General features: G+C 35.5%; 1 non-coding gene across 1 annotated transcript; it reads right to left on the reverse strand.

The window, feature by feature from the left end:
- Window positions 1-16,413: 16,413 nt before the first annotated feature.
- On the reverse strand, window positions 16,414-16,519 carry LOC122737705. Its single transcript, XR_006354505.1, has one exon. It is a non-coding gene; the product is annotated as a U6 spliceosomal RNA (small nuclear RNA).
- Between the last annotated feature and the right edge of the window lie 1,867 nt (window positions 16,520-18,386).

Consider the following 18,386-nt stretch of genomic DNA (forward strand, 5'->3'; position numbering starts at 1 on the left):
AACTTGTTCAGCCATTTCCCAATTGATGGGTATTTCCTCAATTTTGAATTCTTTGCTACCACAAATAAGAACTGCTATAAATATTTTTTGTACATATAGGTCATTTCCTTTGGTTTTTTTTTTTATCTCTTTGGGATACAGACCTAATAGTGGTATTTCTGGGTTAAAGGGTAAGCACAGTTTTATAGTCCTCTGGGCACAGTTCTAAAATGCTTTCCAGAATGGTTGGATCAGTTCACAATGCCACCAACAGTGCTTTAGTGTCCCACTTTTCCCATATCCCCTCCAACATTCATCATTTTACTTTTCTGTCATTTAACCCAATCTGACAGATGAGCAATAGCACCTCAGAGTTATTTTAATTTGCATTTCTCTAATCAATAATGATTTGGAGCTTTTTTATCTGCCTATAGATAGCTTGATTTCTTTGTCTGAAAACTGCCTGTTCATCTCCTTTGACCATCTATCAACTGGGGAATGATTTGTATTTTTATAAATTTGACTCAATTCTCTATATATTTGAGAAGTGAGGCCTTTATCAGAGAAACTTGCTACAAAAATTCCTTTCCCAGGGGCAGCTAGGTGGTACAGTGGATAAAGCATTGGCCCTGGGTTCAGGAGGACCTGAGTTCAAATGTGGCCTCAGACATTTGGCACTTACTAGCTATGTGACTCTGGGCAAGTCACTTAACCCTCATTGCCCCCCCCCCCCCCCGCCACACACACACACATACACACAATTCCCTTCCCCCACCCCCAGTTTTCTGTTTTCCTTCTAATTTTGGCTGCATTTGGTTTTGTTTGTGCAAACCCTTTTTAATTTAATTTAATCAAAATTATTCATTGTTCATCCTCTAATGATTTCTGTCTCTTGTTTGGTCATAAATTCTTCCTTTACCCATAGATCTGACAAATAAAGTATTCCATGCTCCCCTAATTTTCTTATAGTTTCCCCCTTTATGTCTAAATCATGTACCCATTTTGACCTTGTCTTAGTATGCAATGGGAGATGTTAGTCTATACCTAGTTTCTGCCAAATTGTTTTCCTGTTTCCCAGGAGTTTTTGTCAGATAGTGAGCTCTTGTCACAAAAGCCTGGATCTTTGGGTTTATCAAATACTAGATTACTATGGTCATTACCCACTGTGTATTATGTACCTGATCAATTCCATTGATCCACAACTCTTTCTTAGCCAGCACCAGATTGTTTTGATGATTATCACTTTTATATCTATGTTTATATCTAATCTATATCTAAAACTATAACTCATATTTATAGTTTGAGATCTGATATAGCTAAGCTACCTTCATTCATATTTCTATTATATATTAATTATAAATTTTATTTATTTATTTAGAATTTTTCCCGTTACATGTTAAAAACATTTCACATTGATTTTTTAAAGCTTTGTGTTCCAGATTTTATTCCTCCCTCTTGCCTCACCCGTCCTTAAGAAATCAAGCAATTCATTATAAATTATATATGTGCAGTCATGCAAAACATTTTCACATTAGTCATGCTGTGAAAGAAAACAGACAAAATATCTTTAGAAAGAGGAACTAACAAATAAAATTATATTTCAATCTGTATTCAGATACCATCAGTTCTTTCTCTGTTGGTGGTTTGCATTTTTCATATGTCCTTCTGATAGCATCCTGCTCATCATTTCTTTCACAATTACTATTGCTAACTATATTCCCCTCCATCCTATTTCCTCCCCCTGATATCCCTCCTCAAAAGTGTTTTGCTTTTTACTGCCCCCTTCCCCAATCTTCCCTCCCTTCCTTTGCCTTTCCCCCTTAATCCCCTTCCCCTCCCACTTTCCCTCAGGTGAAAATATATTTCTATACCCACTTGAGTGTGCATGTTATTCCCTCTTTGAGCCAATTTTGATGAGAATAAGCCTCACTCACTCCCCTGCTCATTCCCCATCTTCCCCTCCACTCCACAAGCTTTTTCTTGGTTCTTTTATATGACCTACTTTACCACCTTCCACCTCTCCCTTTCCCTTTATTCCAGTGTATTCCTCTTACCCCTTAACTTTATTTTAAAGATGTTATCATGGGTCAGCTAGGTGACACAGTGTACAAAGCACCAGCCCTGGACTCAGGAGACCCTGAGCCCAAATTTGGCCCCAGACATAAGCCACCCTACCCTGCCTTCCCCAGAAAAGACAAGGATAAGCAAAAAATAAGTGCTTTACATATATCGTCCCTATTCAATTCATACCTGTGCCCTTTGTCTCAGTATATTTCTTTCAGCTGCCCTAATACTGAGAAAGTTCTTATGAGTTAGATGTATTATCTTCCCATGTAGGAATGTAAATAGTGTAACCTTTTAATGTCCCTCATGGTTTCTTTTTCCTGTTTACCTTTTTATGCTTCTCTAGGGTCTTGTATTTGAAAATCACATTTTCTATTCCGTTCAAGTCTTTTCATCACAAATGGCTGAAAGTCCCTTTTTCATTGAAATACCATTTTCCCCTGAAATATTATAATCAGTTTTGCTGGGTATGTGATTCTTGGCTTTACTCCTAGTTCCTGCCTGGGGCTGGATCTGCACCATGACCTGTGCTTCTCTATTGACTGGTTCATAGACCTTCCCTGTTGCCCATTTAAGAAGTCTTTGGCTGGAAAATGGTTTCCCTCTGTTCTTTTGTGGGTTCTGCTGCTCCAAGAATTGTCTTATGGCATTATTTTGAAGATATGTGGATGTTTCATGTTGGGAGCAACAAGGGTCACAGCCTTTCCTCTGCCATCTTGGCTCTTCCCCCATATTTCTTTTTTTTTAAATATGATTCTTGAATAGAATTTTATTTTCCAACATATATGTAAAAACAAAATTTTAACATCAATTTTTAAAAAAAACTTTGTGTTCCAACTTCTCTTCCCCCCCTCCATTCCCACCCCCACCCACAAGAATTCAAGCAATTCAAAATAAGTTACACATGAGTAGTCATGGAAAAATTCCCATATTAGCTAGTTGTGAGAGAAAACAGTCAAAAAACCCAAAACTTCAGATTAAGGAATTGTCAAAGAGGAAGTGAAAAACAGATTTTAAAATTTGTTTCCATCTGTTTTCAGATACTATCAGTTCTTTCTCTGCAGATGAGCTGAAATCTTCATAAGTGTTTCAGGGTTATATTGGATCATTGCCTTGCTGAAAATAACCACCTGCTTCCCAGCAGATTATCCTCCACTATTGCTGTTATTTTGTATACAGTACATTTCACTCTGCTTCAGTTCATGTAGGTCTTTCCAGGTTTTTCTGATAGCATCCTGTTCATCATAACCTTTATATAGTACCTTCAGCTTGACAGAGAATTTTCTTCATAAAAGCCCAGCAAAGTAGGCACTATACATTTTTCTATTATAATCAATCATCATAACTATTTCCCTCCATCCCACTCCCTTCCCATGACATTTATTCTATCTTCTTTTTACCTATTCCTCCTCAGAGGTGTTTTACTTCTGACTATCCTCTCCCTCACTCTGCACTCCCTTTTTTTGCTCTTCCTTCCTTATCCTCTTCCCCTCCTATTTTCCTGCAGTGTTAAATAAATTGCTCCTCCCAATTGGGTATGAAAGCTATTCCCTCCATGAGCCCACTCCAATGAGATCAGGGTCCCTGAGCTAATTCTGTGTTCTAAATTTTTCTTCCTTCCTCCTTCCTCAAGCAATTCAATGAGATCAAGCAATTCAATATGTCATACTGGTACAGTAATGCAGAACATCTTCATCCTCCTTGAAAGTGTTTTGCTTTTTACTGCTCTCTCCCCCAATCTGTCCTTTCCTCCTCCCCTTCTCCCCCTCCAACTTCTCCCTTCCCCCCACACCAGGGCAAAAATATATTACTATACTTACTTGAGTATGTATGTTAGTCCTTCTTTGAGCCAGTTCTGATGATATTAAGGTTCACTCACTCCTCAACTCCCTCCCCCTCTTCTAGTCTCCTCCATAAGCTTTCTTCTTGTTTCCTTCAGGTGAACTTCCTCTCCCCAGACCATCTCTCCTGCTCTCCCTCCCCCAGGTTATTCCTCCTACACCTCAACCCTATTTTAATGATGTCATCATGGATTAGCTAGGTGGCACAGTGGACAAAGCACCAGCCCTGGACCCAGGAGGCCCCAAGCCCAAATCTAGCCCCAGACATAAGACACTCCATCCTGTCTGCCCTACAAGGAACAAAACATAAATGCTTTACAGATATCATCCCTTCATATACAGTTCAGCCCTGTCTTCTGTGAATTTCTTACTGAGATAGTTCTTATGATTTCAAAGTATTATCTTCCCATGTAGGAATATAAACAGTTTGATCTTTTAATATCCCTCATGAAGTCTTTTTCCTGTTTACCTTTTTATGCTTCTCCAGGATCTTGTATTTGAAAGTCAAATTTTCAAAGACCTCTTTCTCATTGAAATCCCATTTTTGCCTCTGAAAAATTATACTCAGTTTTGCTGGGTACATGATTTTTGGCTGAAGTCCCAGTTCCTTTGCCATCTGGAATATCATATTCCATGCCCTTCAGTCCTTTAATGTAGAAGCTGCTAGATCTTGCTTTATCCTTATTGGAGCTCCACAGTATTTGAATTCCTTTTTTCTAGGTGCTTGCAGGATTTTCTCCTTGACCTGGGAGTTCTAGAATTTGGCTATAGTATTCCTGGAGGTTTTCCTTTTGGGATCTCTTTCAGGAGGTGATCTGTGGATTCTTTCAATTTCTATTTTAGCTTCTGCTTCTAGAATATCAGGGCAATTTTCCCTCACAATCTCTTGGAGGATGGTGTCTAAGCTTTTGTTTTGGTCATGGTTTTCAGGTAGTCCAATGATTTTCAAATTATCTCTCCTAGATTTATTTTGTAGGTCAGCTAGAGATATTTCACATTGCCCTCTATTTTTTCATTCAATTAATTGGATTTGCTTTACTGTGTATTGGTTTCTCAAAAGGTCACTACCTTTCATTTGTTCAATCCTAATTCTTAGGCAGTTATTTTCATCAGACAGTTTTTTAATCTCCTTTTCCATTTGGCCCAGCACAGCCCCCTGAAAGCTATCTATAGCTGGAGAAAACTCTCAGACCGTATTTTTGTGTGTTTTTCTGCCCCAAGGGTTCTTTTATTGCTATTTTTGGGGTGATTGTATCAGGAGCCCTGTGGTTTTAATGTCTTTCCTCCACCATCTTGGCTCTGCCCTGCCCCCAATATTTCTATTATATAGGATAGTATAGAAGGTAGAATTGTCATTTTTATCCTATGTGCTCAGCTTACCTTTTTTCTAATAGTTCAGATTAATATTTTTCTAATTATTCAGATTTGATTTGTGTGTGAGTGTAAAAAATGTTTCTTACTTCTGTTCATATAGTTCCTGGGTTTGTCTTTGCAGGTAGACTCTCAAGCATCTTATATTGTCCAGCATTATTTTTTTTTTATTTTTTATTTTTATTTTTGTGAGGCAATTGGGGTTAAGTGACTTGCCCAGAGTCACACAGCTAGTAAGTGTTAAGTGTCTGAGGCTGGATTTGAACCCAAATACTCCTGGCTCCAGGGCTGGTGCTCTATCCACTGCGCCACCTAGCTGCCCCTGTCCAGCATTATTTTAAATGGAATTTTTCTATCTTGCTGCTACACTTTGTTGGTAATAAGTATGTGTATGCTAATGATTTGTGTGAATTTATTTTATATCCTGTAACTTTGCTAAAGTTGTTATTTTTCCATTAGTTTCTAGTTGATTTTCTAATAGTCTTTAAATATATCATTATAGTATCTGCAAAGAGGAATGGTTTTATTTCTGCATTATCTAGTCTAATTCCTTCAATCTCTTCTCCTCTTATTTATAACTAGCATTTTTAGTACAATTTGAATAATTGTGGTAATGATGGACATCCTTACTTCATCCCTAATCTTACTGAGAAGACTTCCAGTTATTATTCCCATTATAGGTTATGCTTGCTGATAGTTTTAGATAAATACTACTTATCATTGTAAGGAAAGCTCCATTTATTCCTATGTTTTTAGTGTTTTTAATAGGAATGAGTGTTGCATGTTGTTCAAATGTCTTTCTGCATCTATTGAAACAATCATATGATTTTTATTGATTTTGTTATTGATATGGTTAATTATGCTGATAGTTTTTCTAATATTGAACCAGACCTGCATTACTGATATAAATTCCACCTGGTCCTAGTGTATGATCTTTATGATATATTGCTGTAATCTCCTTGCTGGTATTTTATTTAAATTTTTTCATCTACATTCATGAAGAAAATGATCTATCATTTTCTTTCTCTGTTTTTCTCTTTCTGCTTTAGGTATCAACACCTTTTTTGTGTTGTAAAAGGAATTTGGTAGGCCCTTGCCTACCCAGATGCCTATATGGGCAATGCAACAGTCCTGCATCCATTCCCAGCACTTGTACCCACTGCCCTGTAATTTCCTTCTGACCAGTTAGCTGGCCACTTTAAAGTCTATATACTGAGAACTCTTGAGATATCTGCTTCAGATTCAGTTACCCCAAGGGCTGCTCTGAGTTGTCATGGTGCTGCCTGCTCAGGGCTATGATCCACTTTCACCTCAGTGAGACAGAACTTTTCTGCCAATTTTCTAAGTTGTTGTGGGCTGGAAATTATTTTGCCCCATAATTTTGTTAGTTCTGCCACTCCAGAATTCATTTTGAGGCACTATTTTAATTTTGTTTGGTGGGGAATTTGGGAGAGCTCAGGCCAGTCACTGCCCTTACTCTGCCATCTTAGCTACTAGGTAATTATACATTAATGCTGATGATTTCTATGGATTTTATTCTATAACTTTGGTAAGATTTTTTTCAAATAATTTGGAAGGTTCTTTAGGGTTTTCTAAGTACAGCATTATGACATTTTGTAAAAAAAAATAGCAACAACTTAATTTTAATACTTTCTTTGTCTATACCTCTTCCTTTAATTTCCCTTTCTGGACTTACTGCTATAGCTATCATTGTTTAGACTACTTAAATATTTGTAGTGATAATGGGCAACCTTCTTTATCCCTGATCTCATAAGAAAGACCTCTAACTTTTCTCCATTACCTATAACATTTGCTCTTGGTTTTAGGTAGGTATTATTTATGATATTGATGAAAGGCCATTTATTCCAATACTTCCTAGCATGTATTTTTAAATAAAAATAGGTAGGGGACAGAGACGTTTTAAGATAGATGCAGGGTGGCTAAGTGGCACAGCAGATAAAGCACCAGCCCTGGATTCAGGAGTACCTGAGTTCAAATCCAGCCTCAGAGACTTGACACTTACTAGCTGTGTGACCCTGGGCAAGTCACTTAACCCCCATTGCCCTGCAAAAAAAAAAAAAAAAGATAAATAGATGCAGTAAAGGCAGGGAATTGCTGAGCTCTCCCAAATTCCCCTTGAAACAACAATAAAATAATATCTCAAAATAAATTTTAAGTGGAAGAACCAACAAGAAGTTGGATTGAAACAAATTTCCAGCCCAAGACAACTTAGAAGGTTGGCAGGAAAGGTCTGTCTCACCAGGATGAGAGTGGATCACAGTTCAGTACAGGCATCCCCCAGCAAGCCAGCACCAAAGCCCTGAGACCCAGTGCAAGCCAGCAATGAGGCCCCAGGCCCTTGCACCAGGCAGCTACCTACAAGCTACACTTGACAATAGTCAGCTATAGGCCTTTGGAATGACTAACCTAGCAGCAGGAGCTTCCAGAGCACTCAGCCCACAGATGGCAAGGGGGTCAGACAACTTGTCAGAAGGAAATTATAAGATATCCTTTGCTGACACTAGAAACGGGACTCTGTTGCATTGCTGATACATGGTTCTAGGTTACAGTACCAGAGTGAGGACTAATAGGATCAGGGACCCTGGTCACAGTTCCAGGGTGAAAAAGTGTGCTTGTGGTCACTCACAGACTAGAGCACAGTACCAGAGAGCACTAATCATACTAATTATACCACCTTAGAAGAACTTAAAATTACAGTACCCCAGAACTAGCTATTGATATAGGCAGAATCAAAAACCCAAACCTTGAGACAATGCCCCCTCCTTGGGAGCAAAGCTCAACTTTAACATCAGGTTGAAAGTCAAGAAAAAGACTTGAAAAACGAGCAAACATCAAAAAGCACTGACCATAGAAAGTTACCATGGTGACAGGGAAGATCAAAATACAAACTGAGAAGAAGACAATGACATCAAAGAAGCTACATGCAACACCTCAAAGATCTTAGCTTCTGGAGAGCTCAAAAATCTTTTAAAAATCAAATAATAAAGGCAGAGGGAAAATGAAGAAAAGAAATGAAAATGATGCAAGAGAGGCTCAACAGCTTGGTAAAGGAGGCACAAAAAATACTGGGAAAAATAACACCTTAAAAAACAGAATAGGCCAAATGGTAAAGGAAGTGCAAAAATCCACGGAAGAGAAAAATTATTTAAAAAGTAGAATTGGAAAAAAAAAGTAGAATTGGGCAAATGGAAAAGGAGACACAAAATCTCACTGAATAAAAGTTTCTTAAAAAGTAGAATCAGAGGGGCAGCTAGGTGGTGCAGTGGATAGAGCACTGGCCCTGGAGTCAGAAGTACCTGAGTTCAAATCCGGCCTCAGACACTTAACACTTACTAGCTGTGTGACCCTGGGCAAGTCACTTAACCACAATTGCCTCACTAAAAAAAAAAAAAAAGTAGAATCAGGCAAGTGGAACACAATAAAGCAAAATCAAATGAAAAAAAATAGAAAAAATGTGAAATATCCCATTTGTAGAGCAACTTTCTTGGAAAATAGATCAAGTAAAGATAATTTAAAAATTATTGGACTGCCCAAAAGCCATGATTAAAAAAAGAGCCTAGATGTAGGAAACTACATCTTCCTAAGAAGTACTACAGACAATGAAGTAATACCAATACTAAACTTATACGCACTAAATGGTATAGCATCCAGACTCTTAATGGAAAATTTACATGAGTTACGGGGGAAAATGGACAGTAAAACAATATTAGTGGGGGGACCACAAATTCCCCTTTCAGAATTAGATAAATCTAACCAAAAAATAAACAGAAAGAATTTAAGGAGATTAATAGAATTTTAGAAAAGTTAGATATTATAAACTTTTGGAGGAAATTGAATGGAAATAGAAAGGAATATACCATCTTCTTAGCAATATATGGCACCTACACAAAAACTGACTATGTATTAGGGCATAAGAACTTCACAACCAAATATAGAAAAGCAGAAATTTAAAATGCATCATTTTCATATCATTGTGCAATGAAAATACATTCAATAAGGAACATGGAAAAAGTAGATTACAAAATAATTGAAAACTAATCCAATCCTAAAGAATGAATGGATCAAAGAACAAATCATAGAAATAATCAATAACTTCATTAAGGAGAATGACAATACTGATACAACAAACCAAAATGTATGGGATGCTGCTAAAGCAGTACTTAGGGAAAAATCATATCTCTAAACCACATAATAAAGTAGAAAAAGACCGTTCAATTAATTGGGCATGCAATTTTATAAAAAACTAGAAAGATAACAAATTTTAAATCCCCAATTAAACATAAAATTTTAAATTGTGAAAAATCAAAGGAGAGATTAATAAAATTGAAATTAGGAAAACCATTGAACTAACAAAACTAGGAGATGGTTTTATAAAAAACAATAAAATATATAATCCATTTTAAAATTTGATTAAATAAAAAGAAGAAAACCAAATCTCCAGTATCAAAAATGAAAAGGGTAAATTCACTATCAATAAAGATGACAATAAAGCAATTATTGGGAGCTTTTTTGCTCATTATATGCCAATAAATCTAACAATCTAATTGAAATGGATGAATATTTACAAAAAATTAAGTGCCCAGATTAACAGAAGAGGAAATTGAGTACTTAAAGTGCTGGTTCAATATTAGAAAAACTATCATCATGCTTGACTATATCTCAGGCAGCTAGGTGGCACAGTGGATAAAGCACTGGCCCTGGATTCAAGAGAACCTGAGTTCAAATCCAGCCTCAGACAATTGACACTGACCACCTGTGTGACCTTGGGCAAGTCACTTAACCCTCATTGCCTTGCCAAAAAATAAAATAAAATAATTGACCATATCAATAACAAAATCAATAAAAATCATATGATCATTTCAATAGATACAGAAAGACCTCTCAACGAAATATAACAACCATTCCTATTAAAACACTAGAAATATAGAGAAATTCCATATAAAATAATGCTAGAAATATAAAATGCTTAAGAGTCTACCTGCAAAGACAAACCCAAGAACTATGTAAAAACAAGTATAAAACACTTTTTATGCACACACACACATACACATAGAAATCAGATCTTACCAATTGGAAAAATATTAATCATTCATAGGTAAACTGAGCACATAAGATAAAAATGACAATTCTACCAAAATTAATTTATTTAATCAGTGACACACCAATCAAACTACCAAAAATTGTTTTATAGAACAAGAAAAAAATAAGAAAAATTATTTGGATGAACAAAAGATCAAGAATATCATATAATAATAATGATATATGATATTACATGACATGACATGAGATTACATTATAGCATAGTATTAATATTGTTAGTAATTATAAAAATAAAATATACTATAATTTATATGTAATTATGTATAATTATATATTATAGTTTATAATAAATCAATTATAATAGTATATTATAAATTATATATAATAGTATATTATAAATTATGTGTCCTATATAATAAAAATATGAAGCCAGGTGGCCTAAATATACCAGATCTCAAACTGTATAAATATGAGTGATGTGTGTGTGTGTGTGTGTGTGTGTGTGTGTGTGTGTGATATAATGATATAAGTGATAATCATCAAAACAATCTGGTGCTGGCTAAGAAAAATGGTGGATCAGTGGAATTGATTAGGTACATAATACACAGTGGGTAATGACCATAGTAATCTAGTATTTGATAAACCCAAAGATCCAGGCTTTTGTGACAAGAACTCGCTATCTGACAAAAACTCCTGGGAAACAGGAAAACAATTTGGCAGAAACTAGGTATAGACTAATCTCCCATTGCATACTAAGACAAGGTCAAAATGGGTACATGATTTAGACATAAAGGGGGATACTATAAGCAAATTGGGGGAGCATGGAATACTTTATTTGTCAGATCTATGGGTAAAGAAAGAATTTATGACCAAACAAGAGACAGAAAGCATTAGAGGATGTACCATGAATAATTTTGATTACATTAAATTAAAAAAGGTTTGCACAAACAAAACTAAATGCAGCCAAGATTAGAAGGAAAACAGAAAACTGGGGGTGAGGGAAGGGAATTTTTATAACAAGTTTCCCTGATAAAGGCCTCACTTCTCAAATATAAAGAGAACTAAGTCAAATTTATAAAATTACAAGTCATTCCCCAGTTGATAGATGGTCAGAGGAGATGAACAGGCAGTTTTCAGACAAAGAAATCAAGCTATCTATAGGCATATTTAAAAAGCTCCAATTCATTATTGATTAGAGAAATGCAAATTAAAACAACTCTGAGGTACTATTGCTCATCTATCAGATTGGGTTAAATGACAGAAAAGTAAAATGATGAATGCTGGAGGGAATATGGGAAAATTGGGACACTAAAGCACTGTTGGTGGCATTGTGAACTGATCTGGCTATTCTGGAAAGCAATTTGGAACTGTGCCCAAAGGACTGTAAAACTGTGCTTCCCCTCTAACTCAGAAATACCACTACTAGGTCTGTATCCCAAAGAGATTAAAAAAAAACAAAGGAAAAGACCTATATGTACAAAATATATTTATAGCAGCTCTTTTTTGTAGTGGCAAAGAATTAGAAATTGAGGAGATGCCCATCAATTGAGAAATGGCTAAAAAAGCTGTGATGGAATACTATTGTGCTGTAAGAAATGATGAGTAAGAGGCCTTCGTAAATACCTGGAACAACTACATTAACTGATGCAAAGTGAAGTGAGCAAAACCAGGAAAACATTGTACATAGTAACAACAGTATTGTATAAATAACTTGGCTTTTCTTAGTAATACAGTGATCCAAGACAATTCTGTAGGATTTATGATTTTAAAAATGTATATCCACCTCTAGAGAAAAAATAATGCAGTCAATGCATATTGAATCACACTATATTTCACTTTTTTTGGTTGTGTTAACTTACACAACATGACTAATATGGAAATATTTTCATACTTGTACATGCATAACTTATATCAAATTGCTTGTCATCTTGATGGGGGAATGGAGAGAATGGATGAAGAGAGATAATTTGGAATTCAATTTTTTAAAAAGGAATGTTAATAATTATTTTACATGTAATTGGAAAATATAAAAATACTATTCAAACTTTTAAACAGTTTCACAAAATATTGATAGTGTTAAATTTTGTCCACAGCCTTTTCAAAATTTATTAATATACTTATGCATTTTATTATTTCTATTATTCATATGATTTGTTAAATATGTAGTCTTCCTTGTTTTGAAACAAGCCTACATTCCTAGTATCTTTTGAACCTAGTTAGAGTGTACAATCTTTCTAATATGCTGCTATAGCCTATTTGCTAATATTTTACTTAAAATTTTTTCATTCATGTTCTTTGGGGATAGTGGCCAATAGTTTTCTTTCTGTTTTGTCTTTCTATGGTTTAGGTATCAGTACGATGTTTGTATCATAGAAAAAGATTGTAAGTGTGTCTTCTTTTCATGTTATTTCAAATAGTTTATGTAATATTGGAATTAATTTTTCTCTTATTGTTTGACAGAATTCACTTGTAAATCCATCTTGTCCTGGAGTTTTTTCTTAAGGAATTAATTATGACTTGTTCAATCTCTTTATCTGATATTGGATGATTTAAATACTCTATTATTTTGAGAATCAGAGTATTTCATAGTCTTGTAAGTATTCATCCATTTCCTCTAAGTTATCAGTTTTACTATTATGTAATTGGGCAAAATAATTTTTGTTAATTTGCTTCAGACCTTTTTCAATAATTGTGAATTCTCCTTTTCCATTTTGGTTATGAACAATTTGGTTTTCCTTTCTTCTATTGAAATCAAACTGGCTGACTTTATTGTATTAGTTTTTTTAAAGCTCCTAGTTTAATTTATCAATTTGTTGTGTGACTTTGTTTTTGTTCTCAGTTTTTATTAATCTCTTCAGAATTTTTAGTTTGTTTATTATCTGGAGGTATTTATGGTTCTTTAGTTTGTTTTTAGTTTCATACTCTATTGTTTCTCTTTTCTTAATAAAAGTAAAGACATAAATATGCCCATAAAAACTACTTTAGCTTCATCCCATAAGTTTTATTATCTGATTAATATAATTTTCTTGGAAGAAATTATCTATTGTCAATCATTCAACAAACATTTATTAAGTTCCTCCTCAATAAGGGCACTGTGATAAGCACTGGAGTTACATAGAAAGGCAAAAGGCAATCCATGCCCTGTTAGAGCTCACAGTGTAATGAGTGAGACAATATGAAAACAATATATAAACAAGTTTATACAGAATAAATCAGAGATAATCAACAGAGGGAAGATTTATTCTTTAATCCACAAGGTTTTTTTAATCATTTATTTTCAATTGCTTTTTAATTCTTTCTTTAGTTACCATTTATTTAATAAATTTTTTATTGTGATTAGTAAATGGTGTGTTTAGTATTTATGATTTTCTACATTTTTGAGTGCACTAATACATGGTCATTTTTTCCAATGGTGCCATGTACAGATGAATAGCATGTAAATTTCTTTTTATTCCCATACAATAATTGTTAATACCTATCACCTCTACTTTTTAAAAAATTCTTTTCAGGTGCTTAACATTTTTCTTGTTTCTCTTTTTATTAGATTTGCCTAAGTATGAAAGGCATACATTAAAATCCTTCACTATTATACTTTTGCTACTTATTTCTCCCTCCAGTCTGAAGAACTTTTCTTGTAAATATTTAGATGCTATGCTATTTAGTACACACATATTAAATATTGATATTAATTTATTATTTATGGTGGTTTTAAACATAATGTTATTTCCCTGCTTATTTTCTTTTATCATGTTTATATTTAGTGTAACGTTATGTGAAATCATAATTGCTATCCTTAATTTTTTTAGTTAAGATGAAGAATAATAGATTTTGTTAAAAGTTCTTCCTTGTAACGCTACATGAATCTTTATGTTTAATTTTTTTTTCTTGTAAATAACATACTATTGGATTGTTTTCTAATCCATTCTGCTATTTTACAGATGAGTTCACTTTTTTCACTCATTCACTTTTATGTTATGATTGTTAATTGCCTGTTTCTTTCCATCCTGCCCTCCTTCTTCTCTTTGTTCCCACCTTCCCTCTTTACAAATGAGATAGTAAAAGAGAAGTTTCCCTGATAATGTGATCTATAAATGAAATGGCCTGTTTCCACTATTGTAACTCTGTTCTTCCACTTGTTTTGCCCTAATCCTGGGTTTTTATCCTTTCTTCCTCTCCTTCTAATCTCTCCTTCCTTTCCCTCTTTTTGATATTCAAGTTTATTTTGCTTATGAGCATTCATCCCATGCTTACTCTAAAACCCTTCTCTATCTCTGCCTTTTACTTGTCTCCTATTTCCTTTCTGTGTGTAATACATTTCTATACCAAGATCTTTGCTTGTGCAGACATGCATATGCCTAGTGTATAATTGTGTTCAATCCTCCTTTATCCAGTTCAGGTGAAAAGTAAGGTTCATGAAATGGTTGTTCCACCTATCCCTTTTTCCATGTCTAAAAATTATTCGTCATAGGCACCTCTTTTATAAAATAGTGACTTTTCCTCCCTTCCTCCTCCATTCTTCCATAGTATAATTTCTTATCTCCATGAATAATCCGAAGATCTCACCCCTAGGATTGTCTCTGTTATACAATTATGGTGTGCTTAAGGTTTAAACTGCATCCAATTTTAGTTAGAATAGGCTCCTGAAATTCTCCAGAAAACTTGCTAGTGTGGCATAGTTATGAGTCCATCTTCCTTATCCTGAGTAGGCTAGTTACAAAAAATTTTACATGGTTAATTTTTAGAAACCTCCTCTTTTGCTGCTAGTCCATGCTCCCTGACTCTTATCAGTCTACCAGTGACAAGATGGCTGCTACAGTCCTAAGCATGGATACCCAAGGATTCTGCAAATCCAATCACTTATCCAGATCACCATACAGGATGTTACCCCAAGGGAAGGTGAAAGCAGGGCAGGTCACATGATTATCCCTAATCATATCTATCCACACCCTCCTCTGCTATGCATGGTTGTGAATATCATCAATACCAAATTCTGCCCTAAATTTGCATAATGTTCCTATTTTTGTCTTCTTCAAAGATCATCAAAACAGAACAAAACCATCCATAGACCTTCTGTCAGGGTTCTGAGAAAATTTTTTTTTTCTTATTTCTCTGTTAGCATGTAAACAATCCATCCTCACATTTCTCCTTCGAGTTAAAAAGATATATGTATCTTTCTATGTCTCCCTGGTTCCTGTATTTCTGTTTCAAAATGTCAACTCATTTCTGGCCTTTTCATCAGGAATGCTTGGAAATCTGCTATTTAATTAAAGGTTCATTTTTACCCTATCATTTTATACTTGGTTTTTCCAGATAAGTTATTCTTGGTTCTAAGTCTTTATCTTTTGAGCGTTGGAATATCTTATTGAAATATGGGAATAAGCTCTCCTTTATAGTGACAGCTACCAAGACTTAGGGGTATGTAGGGTATTCAAGGAGAACTAGCTCATCTGGTGTGAGGGCTTCCTGAGCACAGAGCTATTCATCCACCTTTGTTGTCTGTCTGTCACCCAGCTCTCACCTGTGAATCCAAGAAGCTGTGGCATGTGCATCTGGCACATCCTGGTAAAACCTTCTCAGCAGACAGGCTAAATCAGGTTTAGAGTAACCAAAAGGCCTGAAACTCGTTGATGAGTTAGGGGGATAACTTCTATAATGTCTGTACTGCTCAAATGTTATTTACTATCTGCTACTCATTATTGTTTTTATTTGCCTCCTCAATCAATTTTAAGCTCTTGAAAGACAGTGGTTATGTCTTATATTGCTTTGTATTCCTTGACCCTAAAACAATGCTTTAGACATAGTAAGTACCAAATAAATGTTTACAGATAACTATATAACACATGCCTAAAATGCACCCCTTCTTTCACTTCTTAAAGATTCCAGTTTTATATCACAAGTGCAAAACACCGAATAGATTATTTAAACTTTTTTTGGGGGGGGCAGGGCAATGAGGGTTAAGTGACTTGCCCAGGGTCACGTAGCTAGTTAAGTGTCAAGTGTCTGAGGCTGGATTTGAACTCAGGTCCTCCTGAATCCAAGGCCAATGCTTTATCCACTGCATCACCTAGCTGCCCTGATTCTTTACACTTTTAATAAAAAACAAATGAAACGTTTCACTAATTTATGTGTCATCCTTGCATCGGGCCATGCTAATTTTCTGGGTTGTTCCAATTTTAGCAAATGTACGGCCTATGCAAGCACACAGAATAAACAGTAAAAATGTTTGTTGGTTGACTGATTTATATCTTGCAAAGCAATTTCCCATATACTGTTATAGTCCCTGATCAGAATACTGTGACATGGCCACATTTAGGATCACAGCATTCAAATGCAGAGAGACTTAGAGACCACCAAATCTAAGCCCCCATTTTACAAAGAAAGAAATGGAGGTCCAGAGGGTCAACATGCCTTGCCCTAGGCCCCACAGTCAGTAAGTAGCAGAGCCTGGTTATCAGGGGCAATGGATTCCCACTCAGGTGCTCTAGATTGAAAACTCTTTGCCCTATTCTAGCATCTGTCCAAATTTATTTGATTTGCATAGTGACACAAGGGACTTTGAGTATGTAGTTGAATGCCATATTGAAACAGTGGTTAAGGAAATCAACCAAAGTAGGCAATAAGTTGGGAGGTCAGCAAAAACAAAGTTTTGTTTCGTTTTTTAATTTTTTTTTGGTGGGGCAATGGGGGTTAAGTGACTTGCCCAGGGTCACACAGCTGGTACATGTCAAGTGTCTGAGGTCAGATTTGAACTCAGGTACTCCTGAATCCTGGGCCGGCGCTTTATCCACTGCGCCACCTAGCTGCCCCCCCCAAAACAAAGTTAAAACTCTATAGCAGAGGTCACTAGTCCCATTATTGATTCCCCTAGCCCATCTTAATATGGCAAATAGTCCAAATGGTTGTGTACAGAAAAATGTTGAACCATTTCAAAATCTTCAATGAAATTTTTCTTCAAAACTGAACATGTTTCAGAAAAGCAGAACTGTGAAATAGTTTACAATTCATGCAATATGATCAACCCTGGGAATTTTTACACATGAGTTTTTTTTCCAAGGAAGTGAATTGGGTTTGCACTATTTTTAAAAACTCATAGTCCTATTTATTCAATAGAACATATCGTGAAGGAGGAGTCATTTTCAATCCTTCTCCATATCCCTCTCCGCCAACTGCATTAGGCTTTTCATAACTCTCCTTCCCTCCTCCTCAACAATTTAAAAAAAACTACCTAATAGGGGCAGCTAGGTGGTATAGTGGATAAAGCACCAGCCCTGGATTCAGGAGGACCTGAGTTCAAATCCAGCCTCGACGCTTGACACTAGCTGTGTGACCCTGAGCAAGTCACTTAACCCCAATTGCCTCACTAAAACAAAACAAAACAAAACAAAAAAACTACCTAATAACTAAAATAAATTAAATAGTATCTCCTTCCACGGGGACTGCTGGTACTGTTTCAGTTTGATGCCTTCTTGGCATCCGTGCAGATCTTGGATGCTTATAATGGAGAAGCCTGACTCACTTGTTCATAGAACTGTTTATTCCACCCCCACAGAGAAGGTGATGAGGGTTCTAGAGTTACCCTTCTGTTACTCCCAGACTCAATTTTGGCTGCTCATAAGAACCTTTGATAGTTTTTTATAGTTTTACTATTGTAAGTCTTAATGTTCTCTTATTATTTATCATACAATTAGATTTGCATTTTTGTTTCTGATATAGCAATCTTTTAGTAACAATCTTTAATTAAAAACTAGCCATCTCACAATTGTCATCTCCACAAAGGCAGTGCCATTCTTCCCACAAATCAATCAATCAGCACTCATTCTACCATTACCAAAAACTGGAAACTGAGTGAATGTCCATCTACTGGGGAGTGGCTTAACAAATTATGATAGACTTCGAGCTTTAGAGCTGGGACTGCTTTTATGTTTCTGTGTATTCCCCCGGGGTTAAGTAGTCAATCAATAAATATTTATCAAACACCTATTATGTGCTAGGCACCATGTTAAGCATTGGGGGTTACAAAGAATGGTTAAAAAAAAAAACAGTCCCTACTCTCAAGGAGCACATGTGAAC

This window comes from Dromiciops gliroides, chromosome 1, assembly GCF_019393635.1.
Source record: "Dromiciops gliroides isolate mDroGli1 chromosome 1, mDroGli1.pri, whole genome shotgun sequence".
Classification (NCBI taxonomy): domain Eukaryota; kingdom Metazoa; phylum Chordata; class Mammalia; order Microbiotheria; family Microbiotheriidae; genus Dromiciops; species Dromiciops gliroides.